The 16,785-nt window shown below is 39.2% G+C and overlaps 1 pseudogene; it reads left to right on the top strand.

Moving 5' to 3' along the window:
- Positions 1 to 15,784, top strand: part of LOC114688018 — a 38,199-nt pseudogene extending 22,415 nt beyond the window's left edge.
- Positions 15,785 to 16,785: the final 1,001 nt, after the last annotated feature.

Genomic DNA, 16,785 nt, shown 5'->3' with positions numbered 1-16,785 from the left:
TAAAATCTAACTAAATCGTCAATCAAGATTAACCATCACATGTCTACCATTTGTAAACTTGATACCCAAACCTATTACTTTTAAATAATAAAATTTAACTCTTATCCCTAAAGTCTCACTGTTGTCACCAAGGTGAAATGCATTTAATCCATTTCTAGACATCCTTTTATTTTACATGTATGAGTGTTTGTCTGCATGTATGCATTTGCATTAAATGCATACCTGGAGCCATGGAAGACTGAAGAGGGCATTGGGTCACCTAGAACTGCAGTTATAGATGGTTGTGAGCCACCATGTGGATTCTGAGAACAATTACCTGCTATGGGATAATGCTTTTGTACACTTGTTTAATAAAACGCTGATTGGCCAGTAGCCTGGCAGGAAGTATAGGTGGGATAAGCAGACAAGGAGAATTGTGGGAAGAGGAAGGTTGAGTCAGGAGACACCAGCCCACCATTTAGGGAGTAGCATGTAATGGCACATAGGAACATGTGGCAACATATAGATGAACAGAAATGGGCTGAGTTTAAGTATAAGAGCTAGTTAGAAGTAAACCTGAGCTAATGGCCAAGCAGTTTTAATTAATATAAGCCTCCATGTATTTACTTGGTCTGAGCAACTGTAGGACCAATGGGTGATAGAGATTTGTCCTGACAAATTAGGGTAGTCACCAATCTGATTATAGGGAAAGGCCAGTTCAGGGACCCTCTCCACCCTCTCCCTCTCTATTGCTGGGTCATCCTTGTGGGTTCCTGGAATTTTTCCAGCACTAGGTTTCTCCCTAACACCATAATGGCTCCCTCTATCAAGATATCTCTTACATTGCTCTCCCTCTCCATCCCTCCCCCAACTGGATCATCCAGTTCCCTCATGTTCTCATCCCCTTCCCTTCCTCTCTTCACTCCCTACCAGTTTACCCAGGATATCTTATCTATTTCCCCCTCTTAGGGCAATTCATTCATGTCCCTCTTAGGGTCCTCCTTGTTACCTAGTTTCTCTGGACCAACTTATTATTTTTACAATAAGCATATGCTAGTATGAAGAACCCAAAATTTCTAATACTACCTGATTTCTTATTTGTTTTACACTTTAAAAATATCTCTGCATAGATTATAAAAATTTGAGATCATATAGAACATATAATTTATACTTACATATATATGATGGAATATATGTGAGCCACAATATTACTTATAGTATGAAAATGTACCATTATAAAAATTTCTTCCTTAGCACAATATTGCTTTAAGAAAGCCTTAAATGTTTTTGTACTTGCATAAAGTTTTATAGTAAAAATGCAATGCAACTTAATTTTTTTGTGTTTTACATATTTTTTCATACATTTTCTGATTTTCAAATAATTACAGATTTTGAATTATCCACAAAATATTGCCAAGAGGTCTCGGAGGCCCTTCATTCAGCTCCCTCAAATGTATATATTTTTGTGGTGTGTGTGTGTGTGTGTGTGTGTTTGTGTTTGTGTGTGTGTGTGTGTGTGTGTGTCTTTGTGTGTGTGTGTGTGTGTGTGTGTGTGTGTGTGTGTGTGTGTGTGTCTTGCTTTGTGATTCACGTTGTCCTTGAACTTACAATCCTCTAGTTCTGTCCTCCTAAGGCTTGAGATCTGTCTTAGTTTGGGTTCTTATTGCTGTGAAAAGACACCATGACCATGGCAGTTCTTAAAAAATAACATTTAATTGGGGTGGCTTGCTTACAGTTTCAGAGGTTCAGTCCATTATCATCATGACAGGGGCATGGAGGCATGGAGTCAGATGTGGTACTGGAGCTGAGAGTTCTACATCTTGAAGAGAAGGCCGCAGGAAGTTGATTGACTATCACACTGAGGGAAGCTTGAGAAAAAGAGACCTCAAAGCCCACTCCCACAGTCACACACTCCAACAAGGCCACACCTCCTAATAGTGACACTACCATTGGGGGCCATTTGCTTTCAAACTACCATAGGATTATAAGAATGTACACAATACCTGTCTCAAAAATTAAGGTCTTATATAACTCTAGTATAAGTATCAAAATCAGGAAATTAACATTTGATACAATTAATAATTTTATAAACTGTGGTGGAGCCAGGTGGTGGTGGCACATGCCTTTTAACCCAGCACTCAAGAGGCAGAGCCAGGAGTTCAAGGCCAGCCTGGGATACAGAGTAAGTTTCAGGAAAGGTGCAAAGCTACACAGAGAAACCTTGTCTTGAAAAAGCAATAAAATAAACTGTGGTGGTTTGAATAAGTCTGGCCCCCACAGGCTCATATTATGAATGCTTAGTCACCAGGGAGTGGCATTATTTGAGACGTATGAGGAAGTTTGAAGATTGGGCCTTATAGAAAGAAGTATTAAACTGGAGGTGGGATTTGGGGTTTCAAAAGCCCATACCAAGCCCAGAGCCAGTCAGTCTCTCTCTCTCTCTCTCTCTCTCTCTCTCTCTCTCTCTCTCTCTCTCTCTCTCCCCCACCTCTACCTGTGGATCAGGATGTAGCTCTCAGCTGCTTCTCCAGCACCATGTCTGCCTGTATGCTGCCATGCTCTCTGCCATGCTGATAATGGACTACACTGTGAAATTCGAAGCAAGCCTGTAGCAGGAATCTTAAAGGGTCTTATTAATAAAAACAAACACATGGCTTGGTATTGGGGTGAATCCTGAAAGATCAGAGAAGTAGAACAATCCATAGCTTCCTCACCTCACCAATTCTTCAGCTGATCCTATTTCCTCAGACTGGAAGCTTCTGTGCCCTTATCCAAATAGATCTCAGCTGAACTGCTGCTCTAAAGCCTAAAAGATTAACCAGGCTATAGTTTCTTATCCTCACACCTTAAATACCTTTTTGCCTCCTGACATTAATTCCTGGGTATAAAGGCTTGAGTCACCATGCTTGGCTGTTTCTAGTGTGGCCTTGAACTTATAGAGATCCAGGTGGAACTGTGCCTCTTGAATGCTAGGATTAAAGGCATGTGCTACCACTGTCTAACCTCTATGTTTAATATTGTGGCTGTTCTGTTCTCTGACCCCAGATAAGTTTATTAGAGTGCACAATATTTTTGGGAACACAATACCACACAAACCCCCAATTAAATAGTTTCTTTTATAAGAGTTGGTGTCTCTTCACAGCAATAGAATATTGACTAAGACATAGATTTCATTCAGATTTTGTTAATTATCTAACAATTTTTATTGTTTAGTTCTGTGATTCAACCCCATGCCTTGGGTTGCACATTACATTAACAAGTAATAGCTAGGTCCTTAAATACATGTAATTTGGGACAATTTTTTTAATCTTTAGTTTTAGTAAGTCTAAAAATTTTGAGGCAGTCACTTCCAAACCACAATGAGTTTCTTTTGGATCTGCCTATGATTTTGGGTCTTAGAAAAACATAACTTTTCCTCTTTGTTCTCGTCTGTCTTTTCCTTTTGAGTGAGAGTTAGAACCAAAGTATGGTATTTTCTGGAGCTTCAATTTATGTGTGTGTAGTGGTTATTTATTTTGTAAAGGGTTTTTTAAATTGTGTTTGAAGTTTCATTATGGTGGAATTCTGAGTTTATATTTCTGCCAATAACATCAGAGATGCTCAACCCATCAAGGATCATTGTATCCTGGAGTACACAATGTTGCTATGTCTTAGTATTGAAACCTTCAATATTGTCATCTGGCAATAAACATATGAGCAGTTTGTATTTATATATTTGGAAGTGTGTGTGTGTGTGTGTGTGTGTGTGTGTGTGTGTGTGTGTGTAACAATTTAAGTAACGGAAACCATGAATTTGAAGGAGAGTGAGAAAGAGGGAGGTATGTGGGAGGGTTTGGAGGAAGGAAAGGGAAGAAAGAAATGATATAATTATATTATCATTTCAAAAAATAAAAATAAAATCATAAAAAACCAGATATTTAGTAGGTAGTACTAACATTTTATTAATTAATATATGTTCACAATTGGTATATTCATATTATATGAATACTCTTATTTTGTATTAAAATAATCATACATTTCTTTTTTTTTTAAAGATTTATTTATTCATTTATTATGTATACAGCATGTATGTCTGCAGGCCAGAAGAGGGCACCAGATCTCGTTACAGATGGTTGTGAGCCACCATGTGGTTGCTGGGAATTGAACTCAGGACCTCTGGAAGAGCAGTCAGTGCTCTTAACCTCTGAGCCATCTCTCCAGCCCATAATCATACATTTCTGATACCTTTGGTAGAGTCTGAGCTACTTTAATAAGCTCTTATCATCTTAATGAGATGCTGTTTTGCCACTTACTCTAGGACTTCAGCCTTACCTTCCCATCCTAGTGCCATCTTCAGAGAGGCTATTTGAACTTGTACAATGAGCTGAATTTCAAAGGACATGCATATTGTTTTTTAGATCTGAGAAATAACTCGATGAAGACCAAGACAGAGCAGGAGTTTGGCAAGCTCTACAAGGACCATGTGTGACTGACAGGGAGATTGGAGGAAGGATTACTAGACCAAATCCAACTTGGACATTGGCAATTTTATGAAGGGTGAACAGAGAATGCTTGAAGCTCTCAAATCTTTTCAGCTTTTACTTTGGTTTATATAATATTGGTCAATTCTTGGAGGTTCTTCTGGCCTTGAAGGAGCATTGTTTATTTTGATCTCATTGAAACAGAAGAGGGCAACAAGTCTTACTCTGTCCTGCCCAGCCAGCTCCCAAATAACAACGTAGAGACTTCTTACTAACTATGAAAGCTTGGACTTTAGCTTAGGCTTGTTTTTAACTAGCTCTTATAACTTAAATTAACCCATATGTTTATTAATCTACATTCTACCACGTGTCTTTTACCTCTGTTACATTCTGTGTCCAACTTGTTTCATGTCTCTCTCTCCCACCTAGATTCATCTCCCCTTTCATTCTCCAGAAATTCTGCCTGTACCACCTGCCTAGCTATTGGCAATTCAGCTTTTTATTACACCAAATCACACTGAATATGAGATTGTGCTACATAGTAAGATTCAAATATTCAGAATAAGCAAATATTTCATGATGTCCTCTTCAGTACCTCCCATAAAGCTGAACATGCAATGATACACAACTACAGTTCCTTTACCACCTACTTCGTAACCCTCATAGAAAAGTAAATTACACCTGATGGGGGAATGTCTTTCTGTATGCTATGAAAATGTGTTGCTCTTATTGGATGTTAAATAAAGCCAATGGCAAGGCAGCTTAAAGGCAGACAGAAAATCCAAAAAACAGACAGTAAAAGAAAGGAAAGGCAGAACAGAGGAGACACAGCCAGCTGCTGCCTTGAGAAGCAAGATGTAAAGCAAAGGTAAGCTGAGAGCCATGTAGAAGTAACTGTCTTGTTAAATAAGAAACACAGAGCCAATGCAGAGATAAAAGCCCAAGAGGTCAGAGCTAAGAGCTAAAACCTTACCCTTCACTGCTGCTGCTGTCCTCTTCAGCCAAGAGAGCTACTTCCTGTCTGTCTTTTTTTTTATAGACTTTCTATTCTGCCTTCTCACTGGTTGTAAACCCAACCACATGACTGCCTGTCTGTACAGAACTCCAGGTCTTCTATGATTGGTATTGAGATTAATGGCGTGTGTCTCTAGGCTGGCTGTATCCTTGAACACACAGAGATCTGCCTAGCTCTGCCTCCCAAGAGCTGGGATTAAAGGCATGCACAACCACCACCCAGCTTCTGCTATGGCTTGCTATTAGCTCTGACCCCAGGCAACTTTATTTATTAACATGCAAATAAAATGACATTTCAGTACAAATAAAATATCACCATATTTCTCCTTTTCTATTTTAATAAAAAGAAAAAAAGGAAAGTTGTAACTAATATAAGAAAAACTATATACAAAAGTACAACAACTATATACCATATATACAAGCAATAAATACCTAAACAATGTCTATCATAGACAAAAAAAAAAAAAATAAAAAAAAACTGACATATTAACAAAAAAAAAAAAAAAAAAAAAAAAAAAAAAAAAAAAAAAAAAAAAAAAAAATAAAAAAAAAAAAAAAATGACAGCAGCATCAAGTCTTTCACAGCTATCATCTCACTATAGGCTTAGTGTATCTGACAGACTTATTTGTGAAGTAGGGTGTACAGAAGGTCAACAGTTTGACCTCACATTTGGTGAGTGCAGTCCATGTACCAGAAACACCTGAATTCTACTAGTGTCATGTCATGATTCAGGATTTTAAATTCTGGAAACTGTTGATTTTTTTTAATTCAGCTGTCCATTTTTCTTGGCTGTGTATGTGTGTATGTGTATGTGTGGTGTGTGTGTGTGTGTGTGTGTGTGTGTGTGTGTGTGTGTGTTTGTGTGTGACTTCATCATGGCATCCCGTACTTCTCCACATCTGACTATTAAATCTATTATAATGCCTAACTACTATCATTTTTTATATTTAATAATAACATTCAAGAATCAGCAAATTACATGTTAAATAACTATAAGTACAATACCTTGAACAGATTAGAATATATGTATGACATTTTCTAACTATATGTATATATATATATAATTGATATACAATATAAAAATCCAATCCAACGTAAAGTATTTAAAACTAGTAATTGTCTTTTTTTAAAGAATCAGAATAGAATAAAAAATTGAGATTAGTAACAGAATAGTCCCTTAATTAATATGGTTTTTCTCCTGTCCCATAGCAGAAGATGGCTCTTTCTTCTGGCATGATACAGGGAGTTTGCATTTTCCTTTTATCAACATGCTTGAGTTTAAAGAAGGAGAGAGTCATTGTCCAACTCCAAAGTCAGCTTTAAATTTTAATTGAACTAGGACTACAAGAAGACCAAAAGTGTTAATTTTGTTTCTACAGGAGGAGATAAGCTGTGGGTACCATCAAAATTGATATAGGTTAGATTTGAACAAGAGAGACCTCTTAATTAGAGGAGGTGATAGTTCATCTACCAGCATCAACATCCAATTTAAACTAACTTATACCAGCAACCCATGACTTTTCACTTAATCAGATAAAAACTTGCCAAAAAGGAACATCCTCAAAATTAGTCTTGGGGAAAGGTTTTTGCTTTTGTCTTTAATGAGAATGAAGGCTAAGGAATCTGAAGAACACTGGACAAATGAGACAACTGAAGAAAAAGGACAAATCATCTATCCCAGGAAACAGAGTAAAATGGCCTATGGGTATATCATCTATAAAATTTAATAAGTCTTCCTAAATGTTTGTTTCTGCTATTAAATGCCAGTCTATCATTGAGAGGTGTGAGCTTAGTTACTCTTCAAGAATAACTGTTTCAGCTGCTGTTCCATTGCATATCAAAAGCCATTGGCCCACTGCCTGTTCAGCTGCCTTCAAAGAAAAGGTCACTGTACCTTTTCCAGATTGAAAAGGCCACTTTATGCATGGCGACATATTTTCCTGGCCTCAGAAGATGCCTTTTGATAAAGCCACAACCACATTTGTTTTGGCAAGAATCAGTAGTCCTTTGTTTCATGTCCTGTCTGTCCTTTTGTAAGCAGTTGATTTGAGGATACTTTGTTGTCCAGTGACTAACTTTTGCCACAATGAAAGTTAATCCCATATGCAGTTTCTTCAATGCCCAAATTTTCTCTGAAGTAGATTGGTACGGCCAGGAGACGACGTGTCTCATAGTCATAACAAAAAAGAAAATTTTTCTAAGTTCTTAAAACATTTTAAATGCCATATTCTGTAGATCTTTGAAGAGTTTGAATATGACCTGTCTATCTAAAATATATCTGCTCAATCTTGAAAACATACCTAATATGACTACAAGTTCTATTATAATGCCTAACTACTATCATTTCTTTATATTGTAATAATAACATTCAAGAATCAGCAAATTGCATTACATTGTTAAATGAACTGTATAAGTACAATACCTTGAACAAGATTAGAAATATATGTATGACATTTTCTAACTATATGTATATATATGTATATATATATAATTGATATACAATATAAAAATCCAATCCAACGTAAAGTATTTAAAACTAGTAATTGTCTTTTTTTAAAGAATCAGAATAGAATAAAAAATTGAGATTAGTAACAGAATAGTCCCTTAATTAATATGGTTTTTCTCCTGTCCCATAGCAGAAGATGGCTCTTTCTTCTGGCATGATACAGGGAGTTTGCATTTTCCTTTTATCAACATGCTTGAGTTTAAAGAAGGAGAGAGTCATTGTCCAACTCCAAAGTCAGCTTTAAATTTTAATTGAACTGGGACTACAAGAAGACCAAAAGTGTTAATTTTCTTTAGAGAAGAGCAGAAACAAACATTTAGGAAGACTTATTAAATTTTATAGATGATATACCCATAGGCCATTTTACTCTGTTTCCTGGGATAGATGATTTGTCCTTTTTCTTCAGTTGTCTCATTTGTCCAGTGTTCTTCAGATTCCTTAGCCTTCATTCTCCTTAAAGACAAAAACAAAAACCTTTCCCCAAGACTAATTTTGAGGATGTTCCTTTTTGGCAAGTTTTTATCTGATTAAGTGAAAAGTCATGGGTTGCTGGTATAAGTTAGTTTAAATTAGATGTTGATGCTGGTAGATGAACTATCACCTCCTCTAGTTAAGAGGTCTCTCTTGTTCAAATCTAACCTATATCAATTTTGATGGTACCCACAGCTTATCTCCTCCTGTAGAAACAAAAGCAAAACCTCATTGTAGATGTAACCAACCATCTTATCAAATGAGAAACACAGAACCAATGCAAAAAAGAAAGCCAAGAGATCAGAGCTAAGAGCCTTAACTTTCCAGCTGAAGCTAGCCTCTTCAGCCAAGAGACCTCTCCACAAGAGACCTACTTCCTGTGTTTGTCTTTATATAGTCTTTCTGTTCTGCCTTCTCATTGGTTGTAAACCCAAACAAATGACTGCCTCATCATTGCCTGTCTGTAGAGACCTCCAGGTCCTTCTATGGTATTGAGATTAAAGGTGTGTGTCTCCAATGCTGGCTGTATCCTTGAACACACAGAGATATACCTAACTCTGCCTACCAAGTGCTGGGATTATAAGCGTACACCACCACCGTCATGCTCTTGCTATGGCTCTAATAGCTCTGACCCCCAGGCAACTTTATTTATTAACATACAATTAAAATCACATTTCAGTACAAATAAAATACCACCACATTTCCCCTTTTCTATTTTAATAAAAAGAAAAAAAAGCAAAAGGTTATAACTAACAAAAGAAAAACTATATACAAAAGTACAATAACTATATACAATATATACAAGTAATAAATACCTAAACAGGTATTTGACAAATCAGAGAAAATAATTCCATTGTCTATCCTATTTTGGTAAATCCAAGATGTATCTAATGTACTTTCTATCCTAATTAATTTTCAACTATAACTAACTAATTTTCAACCATGACTAACTAAACTTCAACTCCCTCAGAGACCCAAGAAGGAAATAATATTAGCTAACAAAAATAAAAACAAGAAGTGCATACAAGCAACTTCCAAAAAAATTTGTGAGTTGACAGAAACAGTCAGCTGCCTGGGCAGTCACCTGAGGTTTCTCCGCAGTATTGGGGCATCATCTTCAGCCTATAGGCTTAGTGTATCTGACAGACTCATTTGTGAAGTAGGATGTACACAAGGTCAACAGTTCAACCTCACATTGGGTGAGTGCAGTCTATGTACCAGAAACACCTGAATTCCACTAGTGTCATCACATGATTCAGGATTTTAAATTCTGGAAATTGTTGACAGTTTTTGAATTCAGCTGTCCATTCTTCTTGGCTGTGTATATATGGCTTCAACTCAGCATCCCCTTCTTCTCCACATCCTTCTATTAAATGCCATTCTACTATCAAGAGGCGTGAGCTTTCAGCTGCTGTTCCATTGCACAACAGAAGCCATTGGCCCTCTGCCTGTAACGCTGCCTTTGAAGAAAAGGGCACTGTACCTTTTCCGGATTGCAAAGGCCACTTCAGGGATGGGGCCATATTGTCCTGGCCTCAGAAGATGCCTTTTGATAAAGCCATAACAACACTTGTTTTGGCAAGAATCAGTAGTCCTTTGTTTCGTGTTCTGTCTGTCCATTTTGTCCTGTTGATTTGAGGATACTTTGTTGTCCAGTGGCTAATTGGTGTCCAACGTGTTGGCAAGAGTTTCTACTTAAAACCTGAGAAAAGATTCTAAAATGGAGCTAAAAACAGCTTCCTAATTGTCTCTCTCAAATGAGCAGCAGCCTGCCGGTTTGAGTTACTGGCGGGTTCCTAACATGCGAACTGGATCTGCAGTATAGCGGGAATGAGGCCTCTGCAAATGGCACATTAAGCTGTGTGGTGGATTTAGCCTTTGCTAGTACAAAACAAAAAAAGAGGTTTCTGGGCTACACGCTGCTTGGATAAAAGCATAGACCCAGGATGGCTCCCAGAGCTGGCAGAAAATGTACCACCGCCATGTTGAGAAGCTGAAGTAGGCGGAGCCAGCTGTCACAGCACCATTTCAGGCTTATAAGGCTGCAGTTTAAAGCAATAGGCTAAAGGTAATATAAAAAATAAGTCACATAAAGATGGCTACCACACAGAGAATCTGGATTATGTTCTCTTTGATATTTGTAACTGAAGAAAAACATTTGATTGCAAAAGCGGTTGAGTTATGCCAAAATGTGTATTTTAAAGGTAACTTGACCTCAAAATTTGGATATAAGGATATGTTGCTTTGGAAAAGAGGCTCTGCTTTTGTTTCTACAGAAAGCCAGAGGTTATGGATTTGTTCCAGATTAAGATACATCAGGTTTGACCAGCCAAGACCACCTGAAAGGTCTCCGATGACACCATGGCCCAGATGATCCAACATCCAAAATCATTTCTAGGCAACTGGCTCAGACGATACATTCTCACAGACTATTCCATGATCCTAAAATTTTCTTTGTGTCCCCATAAGATACAGTGCCCCCTCCAGCAGGAAGTAGTAAGAGAAGCTACACCCAAATTCCCAAATAATCCAAGCTGGTTTTGGAGATGTGTAAAAGTTAAAACCTTCCTTTAAAAAAAAAAAGAAAAGGGGAAGTGCTGTGGGATGGTCTGTGTGTCAAATTGCTCTAATTGGTCAATAAATAAAACACCAATTGGCCAGTGGCCAGGCAGGGAGTAGGTGGGACAAGGAGAGAGGAGAATTCTGAGAAGCAGAAGGTGGAGGCAGAGAGACACTGCAGCAACCGCCAGGATAAGCAGCATGTAAAGAGGCCGGTAAGCCACCAGCCACATGGCAAGGTATAGATTTATAAAAATGGGTTAATTTAAGATAAAAGAACAGTTAGCAAGAAGTCTGCCATGGCCATACAGTTTGTATGCAATATAAGTCTCTGTGTTTACTTGGTTGGGTCTGAGCGGCTGTGGGACTGGCGGGTGACAAAGATTTGTCCTGACTGTGGGCAAGGCAGGAAAACTCTAGCAACACCTCGTCCCCAATGTAACACATATCCTGGTTTCCACTCTGAGGTCAGCACATTCTTAAAGTATATAGGCTGATTTAATTCTATAGTTTTTTCTATTATCTAATGTCCCTCTGCAGCTGTACTTTTCTCATTGGCACTGAGAAAATTCAAAGTTAGTAGAGCATTATGTAGTTTATTTCTGTTTTTTTGTTACCCCTTTATGTTTATTTAGCATACCTGTAGAGTTCTGTTTGATCTTTCTATAACTGCTTGACCTGTAGGATTATGTGTTATACCTGTAATATGCTTTATATTTTAATAAGCAAAAAACTGTTTCATTTTACCAGAGACATATGCTGCAGCATTCTCAGTTTTGATTTGTGCAGGTATAGCCATGACTGTCATAATTTCTAGCAAATAAGTGATTAAAAAAATCAGCTTTTTCAGAACTCAAAGCAGTTGCCCATTGAAATCCTGAATAAGTTTCGATGGTGTGGTGTACATATTTCAATTTTCCAAATTCCACAAAGTAAAACACATCCATCTGCCAGATTTCATTCCTCTGAGTACCCTTTGGGTTACATCCTGCTGATAATGGCATCTGATTTTAGAAGGAAGAAGTAGGACATTTTTTTACTATTTCTTTGACTTGTTGCCAGGTTATGGAAAAATCCTCATTTAAACCTTAACTATTGACATGATGGGTTTTTTTTTAAATGAAATTCTGTGGCCTCCAGCACATTTCCTATCAATAATTTATCAACCTCATCATTACCTTGTGCTAGAGGGCCTGGCAGACCAGTATGGGATTGGATGTGAGTTATATATAAAGGATGACTCCTTTTCCTGATTGTATCATGTAATTGAATGAATAATGAAGTTAATTCTGAAGCATCAGGGATAAACTCTGCAGTCTCAATATGTAATACCACTATTTCAGCATACTGAGAGTCAGTAACTATGTTGAGAGGTTCTGAAAAATCCATTAACCAATGGAATAGCATACAATTCTGATTTTTGAAGTGAATTATAAGGACTTTGAACCACTTTACTTAAATTTTCTGATTTGTAACCTGCCTTTCGTTCTTTGTTGGCATCTGTATAAAATGTAAAAACTCCAGATATGGGTTTTTCCTGTACAATTAGAGGCAAGATCCAAACAGCTCTTTTTTTTTTTTTTTTTTTTTCTCGAGACAGGGTTTCTCTGCGTAGCTTTGCGCCTTTCCTGGAACTCACTTGGTAGCCCAGGCTGGCCTTGAACTCACAGAGATCCGCCTGCCTCTGCCTCCCGAGTGCTGGGATTAAAGTCGTGTGCCACCATCGCCCGGCCCTCTTTTTTTCTTTTTTTTTTTTTTAAATTTTATTTTATAATTTAATTTAATTTTACATATCAGCCACAAATTCCCTTGTTCTTCCCAGTCCTAACCCCCTGCCTTCCCCCCAGCCCACCCTCCATCCACATCTTCTCCAGGGCAAAGACTCCCCTGAGGATTGAGTTCAACTTGGTAGATTCGGTCCAGGCAGGTCCAGTCCCCTTCTCCCAGGCTGACCCAAGTGTACCTGTATAAGCCCAGGTTCCAAACAGCCAGCACATGCACTGAGGACAGGTCCCAGTGCCACTGCCTGGATTCTTCCCAAACAGATCAAGGTAATCAACTGTCTCACTTATCCAGAAGGCCTGATCCAGTTGGGGCTCCTCAGCTATTGGTTCATAGTTCATGTGTTTCCATTCGCTTGGCTATTTGTCCCTGTGCTTTTTCCAACCTTGGTCTCAACAATTCTCGCTCATACAAACCCTCCTCTTTCTTGACAGTTGGACTCCTGGAGCTCCACCTGAGGCCTAGTCGTGGATCTCTGCATCTGGGTTCCCTCAGTCATTGGATGAGGTTTCTAGCATGACAATTAGGATGTTTGGCCATCCTATCACCTGAGTAGGTCAATCTCGGCTGTCTCTTGGCCATTGTCACTAGTCTATTGTGGAGGTATCTTTGTGGATTTCTGTGGACCTCTCTAGTACTTTGCTTCTTCCTAGTCTCATGTGGTCTTCATTTATCATGGTCTCTTATTCCTTGTTCTCTTTCTCTGTTCTTGATCCAGCTGGGACCACCCACTCCCCTAAGCTCTCTTTCCCTTGACCCTTGCCCTTCATTACCCCCACTCACATCCAGGTTGTTCATGGTGATTATTGGTGAAATTATTTTGGCCATTCCACGTAGTTAAAAGGATATTTATTTAATGGTGTAAGTCACAAATTAAGTGATAGGTAGGTTTCAGGGTCTGGAAAAGGTGCATCGCAGTCCAGCGGTGTTCTCTGGAGCTCTGCTCGGACCACTTCCAACATTCAGGGTGCTGGAACAGAGAGAGCGCGCAGAGCGAGTGCTGGCCCATCCATCTCTCGGGTCTCCAGGTGCCTCCCCTTGCCCTGCCTTGTAGGTGTGACAGTTGCCAGAGTCTCAGTGGGGGTTGGAACTTCCAGATCCAAGCTGGAATGGCTACCCACTACATCTCCCCCTTTTTGTCTAATAAGAAGGTTCTAAACTAATACAAGACTATATACAAAGGAATGGTTATCAAATGTTGTTCAGGAATAATGAGGGATAATGACCTAGATAAGATGTAACTAAAACCTATGCAAACAATATCAAGCAAGAAACACATACTAAAATCCAGAGAAGTATAGAGCATAGGTAAATGGCAAGATATAAAGATCATTCAAAGGTGTCCTATCCTAAAGAACCTGAATCTAATACTTAATATGTTCTATCTAAGATATTATATGTATACTAAGTTGTAACTATAACTGCTAGTCTTCAATCCCATCAAAGACCTGAGAAGGAACATAATGGTACCTGCGAAATTGAAGATGGATGCAAGCAACTTTCGTGAATCTTGCAAGAGTAGACAGAGACAGCTGGCACCCTGGACAGTCACCTAATGTTTCTCAGCATTGTTGCTGCATTCAAATTGGCTACAGGCCTTGAGTATCTGACAGACCATTTTCAGAAGCAGGAATTCTGAAAGACCATCTTACCCTGTCTTGGCAGAGTACAGTGGTAACTTTCCTTGTGTCCCACTTGTCCAAAAAGGACAGCATTGCATTTGTACTGTCAGCCATCAAGGCAAGGGCAGTTCTTTGCCCAGTAGGCCATTTTTGTTCCAAAAAGACAAACGTCCAAATGGAAATGTCTTAGAAGCCCAACATTCTCTCGGGATCAATTCCAGCAGCCAGGAGACGTGGAGTGTGCTTTGGACACCATGAATTTTGATGTGATAAAGGGCAAGCCAGTACCCATCATGTGGTCTCAGCGTGATCCATCACTTTGCAAAAGAGGAGTAGGCAACATTTATTAAAAATTTGGACACATCCATTGATAATAAAGCACTGTATGATACGTTTTCTGCATTTGGTAACATCCTTTCATGTAAGGTGGTTTGTGATGAAAATGGTTCCAAAGGCTATGGATTTGTACATTTTGAAACACAGGAAGCAGCTGAAAGATCTATTGAAAAAATGAATGGGATGCTTCTAAATGACCGTAAAGTGTTTGTTGGACGATTTAAGTCTCGGAAAGAACGAGAAGCAGAACTTGGAGCAATGGCAAAGGAATTCACCAACGTTTACATCAAGAACTTTGGAGAAGACATGGATGATGAGTGCCTTAAGGATCTCTTTGGCAAGTTTGGGCCTGCCTTAAGTGTGAAAGTAATGACTGATGAAAGTGGAAAATCCAAAGGATTTGGATTTGTAAGCTTTGAAAGGCATGAAGCTGCACAGAAAGCTGTGGATGAGATGAATGGCAAGGAGCTCAACGGAAAACAGATTTATGTTAGTCGAGCTCAGAAAAAAGTGGAACAGCAGATGGAACTTAAGCGCAAATTTGAACAGATGAAGCAAGATAGGATCACCAGATACCAGGGGGTTATGTGAAAAATCTTGATGATGGTATTGATGATGAATGTCTCTGGAAAGAATTTTCTCCATTTGGTACAATCACTAGTGCAAAGGTTATGATGGAGGGGGTCGCAGCAAAGGATTTGGGTTTGTGTGTTTCTCTTCCCCTGAAGAAGCCACTAAAGCAGTTACGGAGATGAATGGCAGAATTGTGGCCATGAAGCCACTCTATGTAGCTTTAGCTCAGTGCAAAGAAGAGCGCCAGGTTCACCTCATTAACCAGTATATGCAGAGAATGGCAAGTGTGAGGGCTGTGCCTAACCCGGTGATCAACCCCTATCAGCCAGCCCCGCCTTCAGGGTATTTCATGGCAGCTATCCCCCAGACTCAGAACCATGCTTCATACTATCCTCCTAGCCAAATTGCTCAACTAAGACCAAGTCCTCGCTGGACTGCTCAGGGTGCCAGACCTCATCCATTCCAGAACATGCCTGGCTAGCTCAGTCGGTAGAGCATGAGATTCTTAATCTCAGGGTCGTGGGTTCGTGCCCCATGTTGGGCACCAGATATTGGTGAAATTATTTTGGCCATTCCACGTAGTTAAAAGGATATATATTTAATGGTGTAACTCACAAATTAAGTGATATGTAGGTTTCAGGGTCTGGGAAAGGTGTATCACAGTCCAGCGGTGTTCTCTGGAGCTCTGCTCAGACAACCTCCAATGTTCAGGGTCCCAGAACAGAGAGAATGAGCAGAGTGAGTACTGGCCCATCCAGCTCTCGGATCTCCAGGTGCCTCCCCTCGCCCTGCCTCATAGGTATGACAGTTGCCAGAGTCTCAATGGGGGTTGGAACTTCCAGATCCAAGCTGGAATGCCTACCCACTACAGGAGATCTCATCCATTTCTCTGTCAGTGGTCGATTTCTGTGTCTTTCTTGGGGTCCTGTTTTCAAGGTAGCCTCCCTGGATTTGTGAGTAGCAGTCCAGTCATCCTTGTTCCACCTCTAGTATCCTCCTATGAGTGAGTACATACCATATTTGTCTTTCTGACTCTGGGTTACCTCACTCAGGATGATTTTTTCTAGATCCATCCATTTGCCTGTAAACCTCATGATGTCATTGTTTTTCTCTGCTGAGTAGTATTACATTGTGTACATGTATCACATTTTATTTATCCATTCTTCATTTGAAGGGCATCTGGGTTGTTTCCAGGTTTTGGCTATTACAAACAATGCTGATATGAACATAGCTGAGCAAGTGATCTTGTTGTATGATTGAGCATTTCTTGGGTATATGCCCAAGAGTTGTCTAGCTGGATCTTGGGGGAGATTGATTCCCAATTTTCTAAGAAAGCGCCATATTGATTTCCAAAGTGGTTGTACAAGCTTGCATTCCCACCAGCAGTGGAGGAGAGTTCCCCTATCTTCACATCCTCTCCAGCATAAGCTGTCTTCAGTGTTATTGATCTTAGCCATTCTGACAGGTGTAAGGTGGTATCTT

This window comes from Peromyscus leucopus, chromosome X (genome assembly GCF_004664715.2).
Source record: "Peromyscus leucopus breed LL Stock chromosome X, UCI_PerLeu_2.1, whole genome shotgun sequence".
NCBI classification, from domain to species: domain Eukaryota; kingdom Metazoa; phylum Chordata; class Mammalia; order Rodentia; family Cricetidae; genus Peromyscus; species Peromyscus leucopus.
Note: the sequence above shows the minus strand (reverse complement) of the source record. Positions and strands in the feature narration are given on the sequence as shown.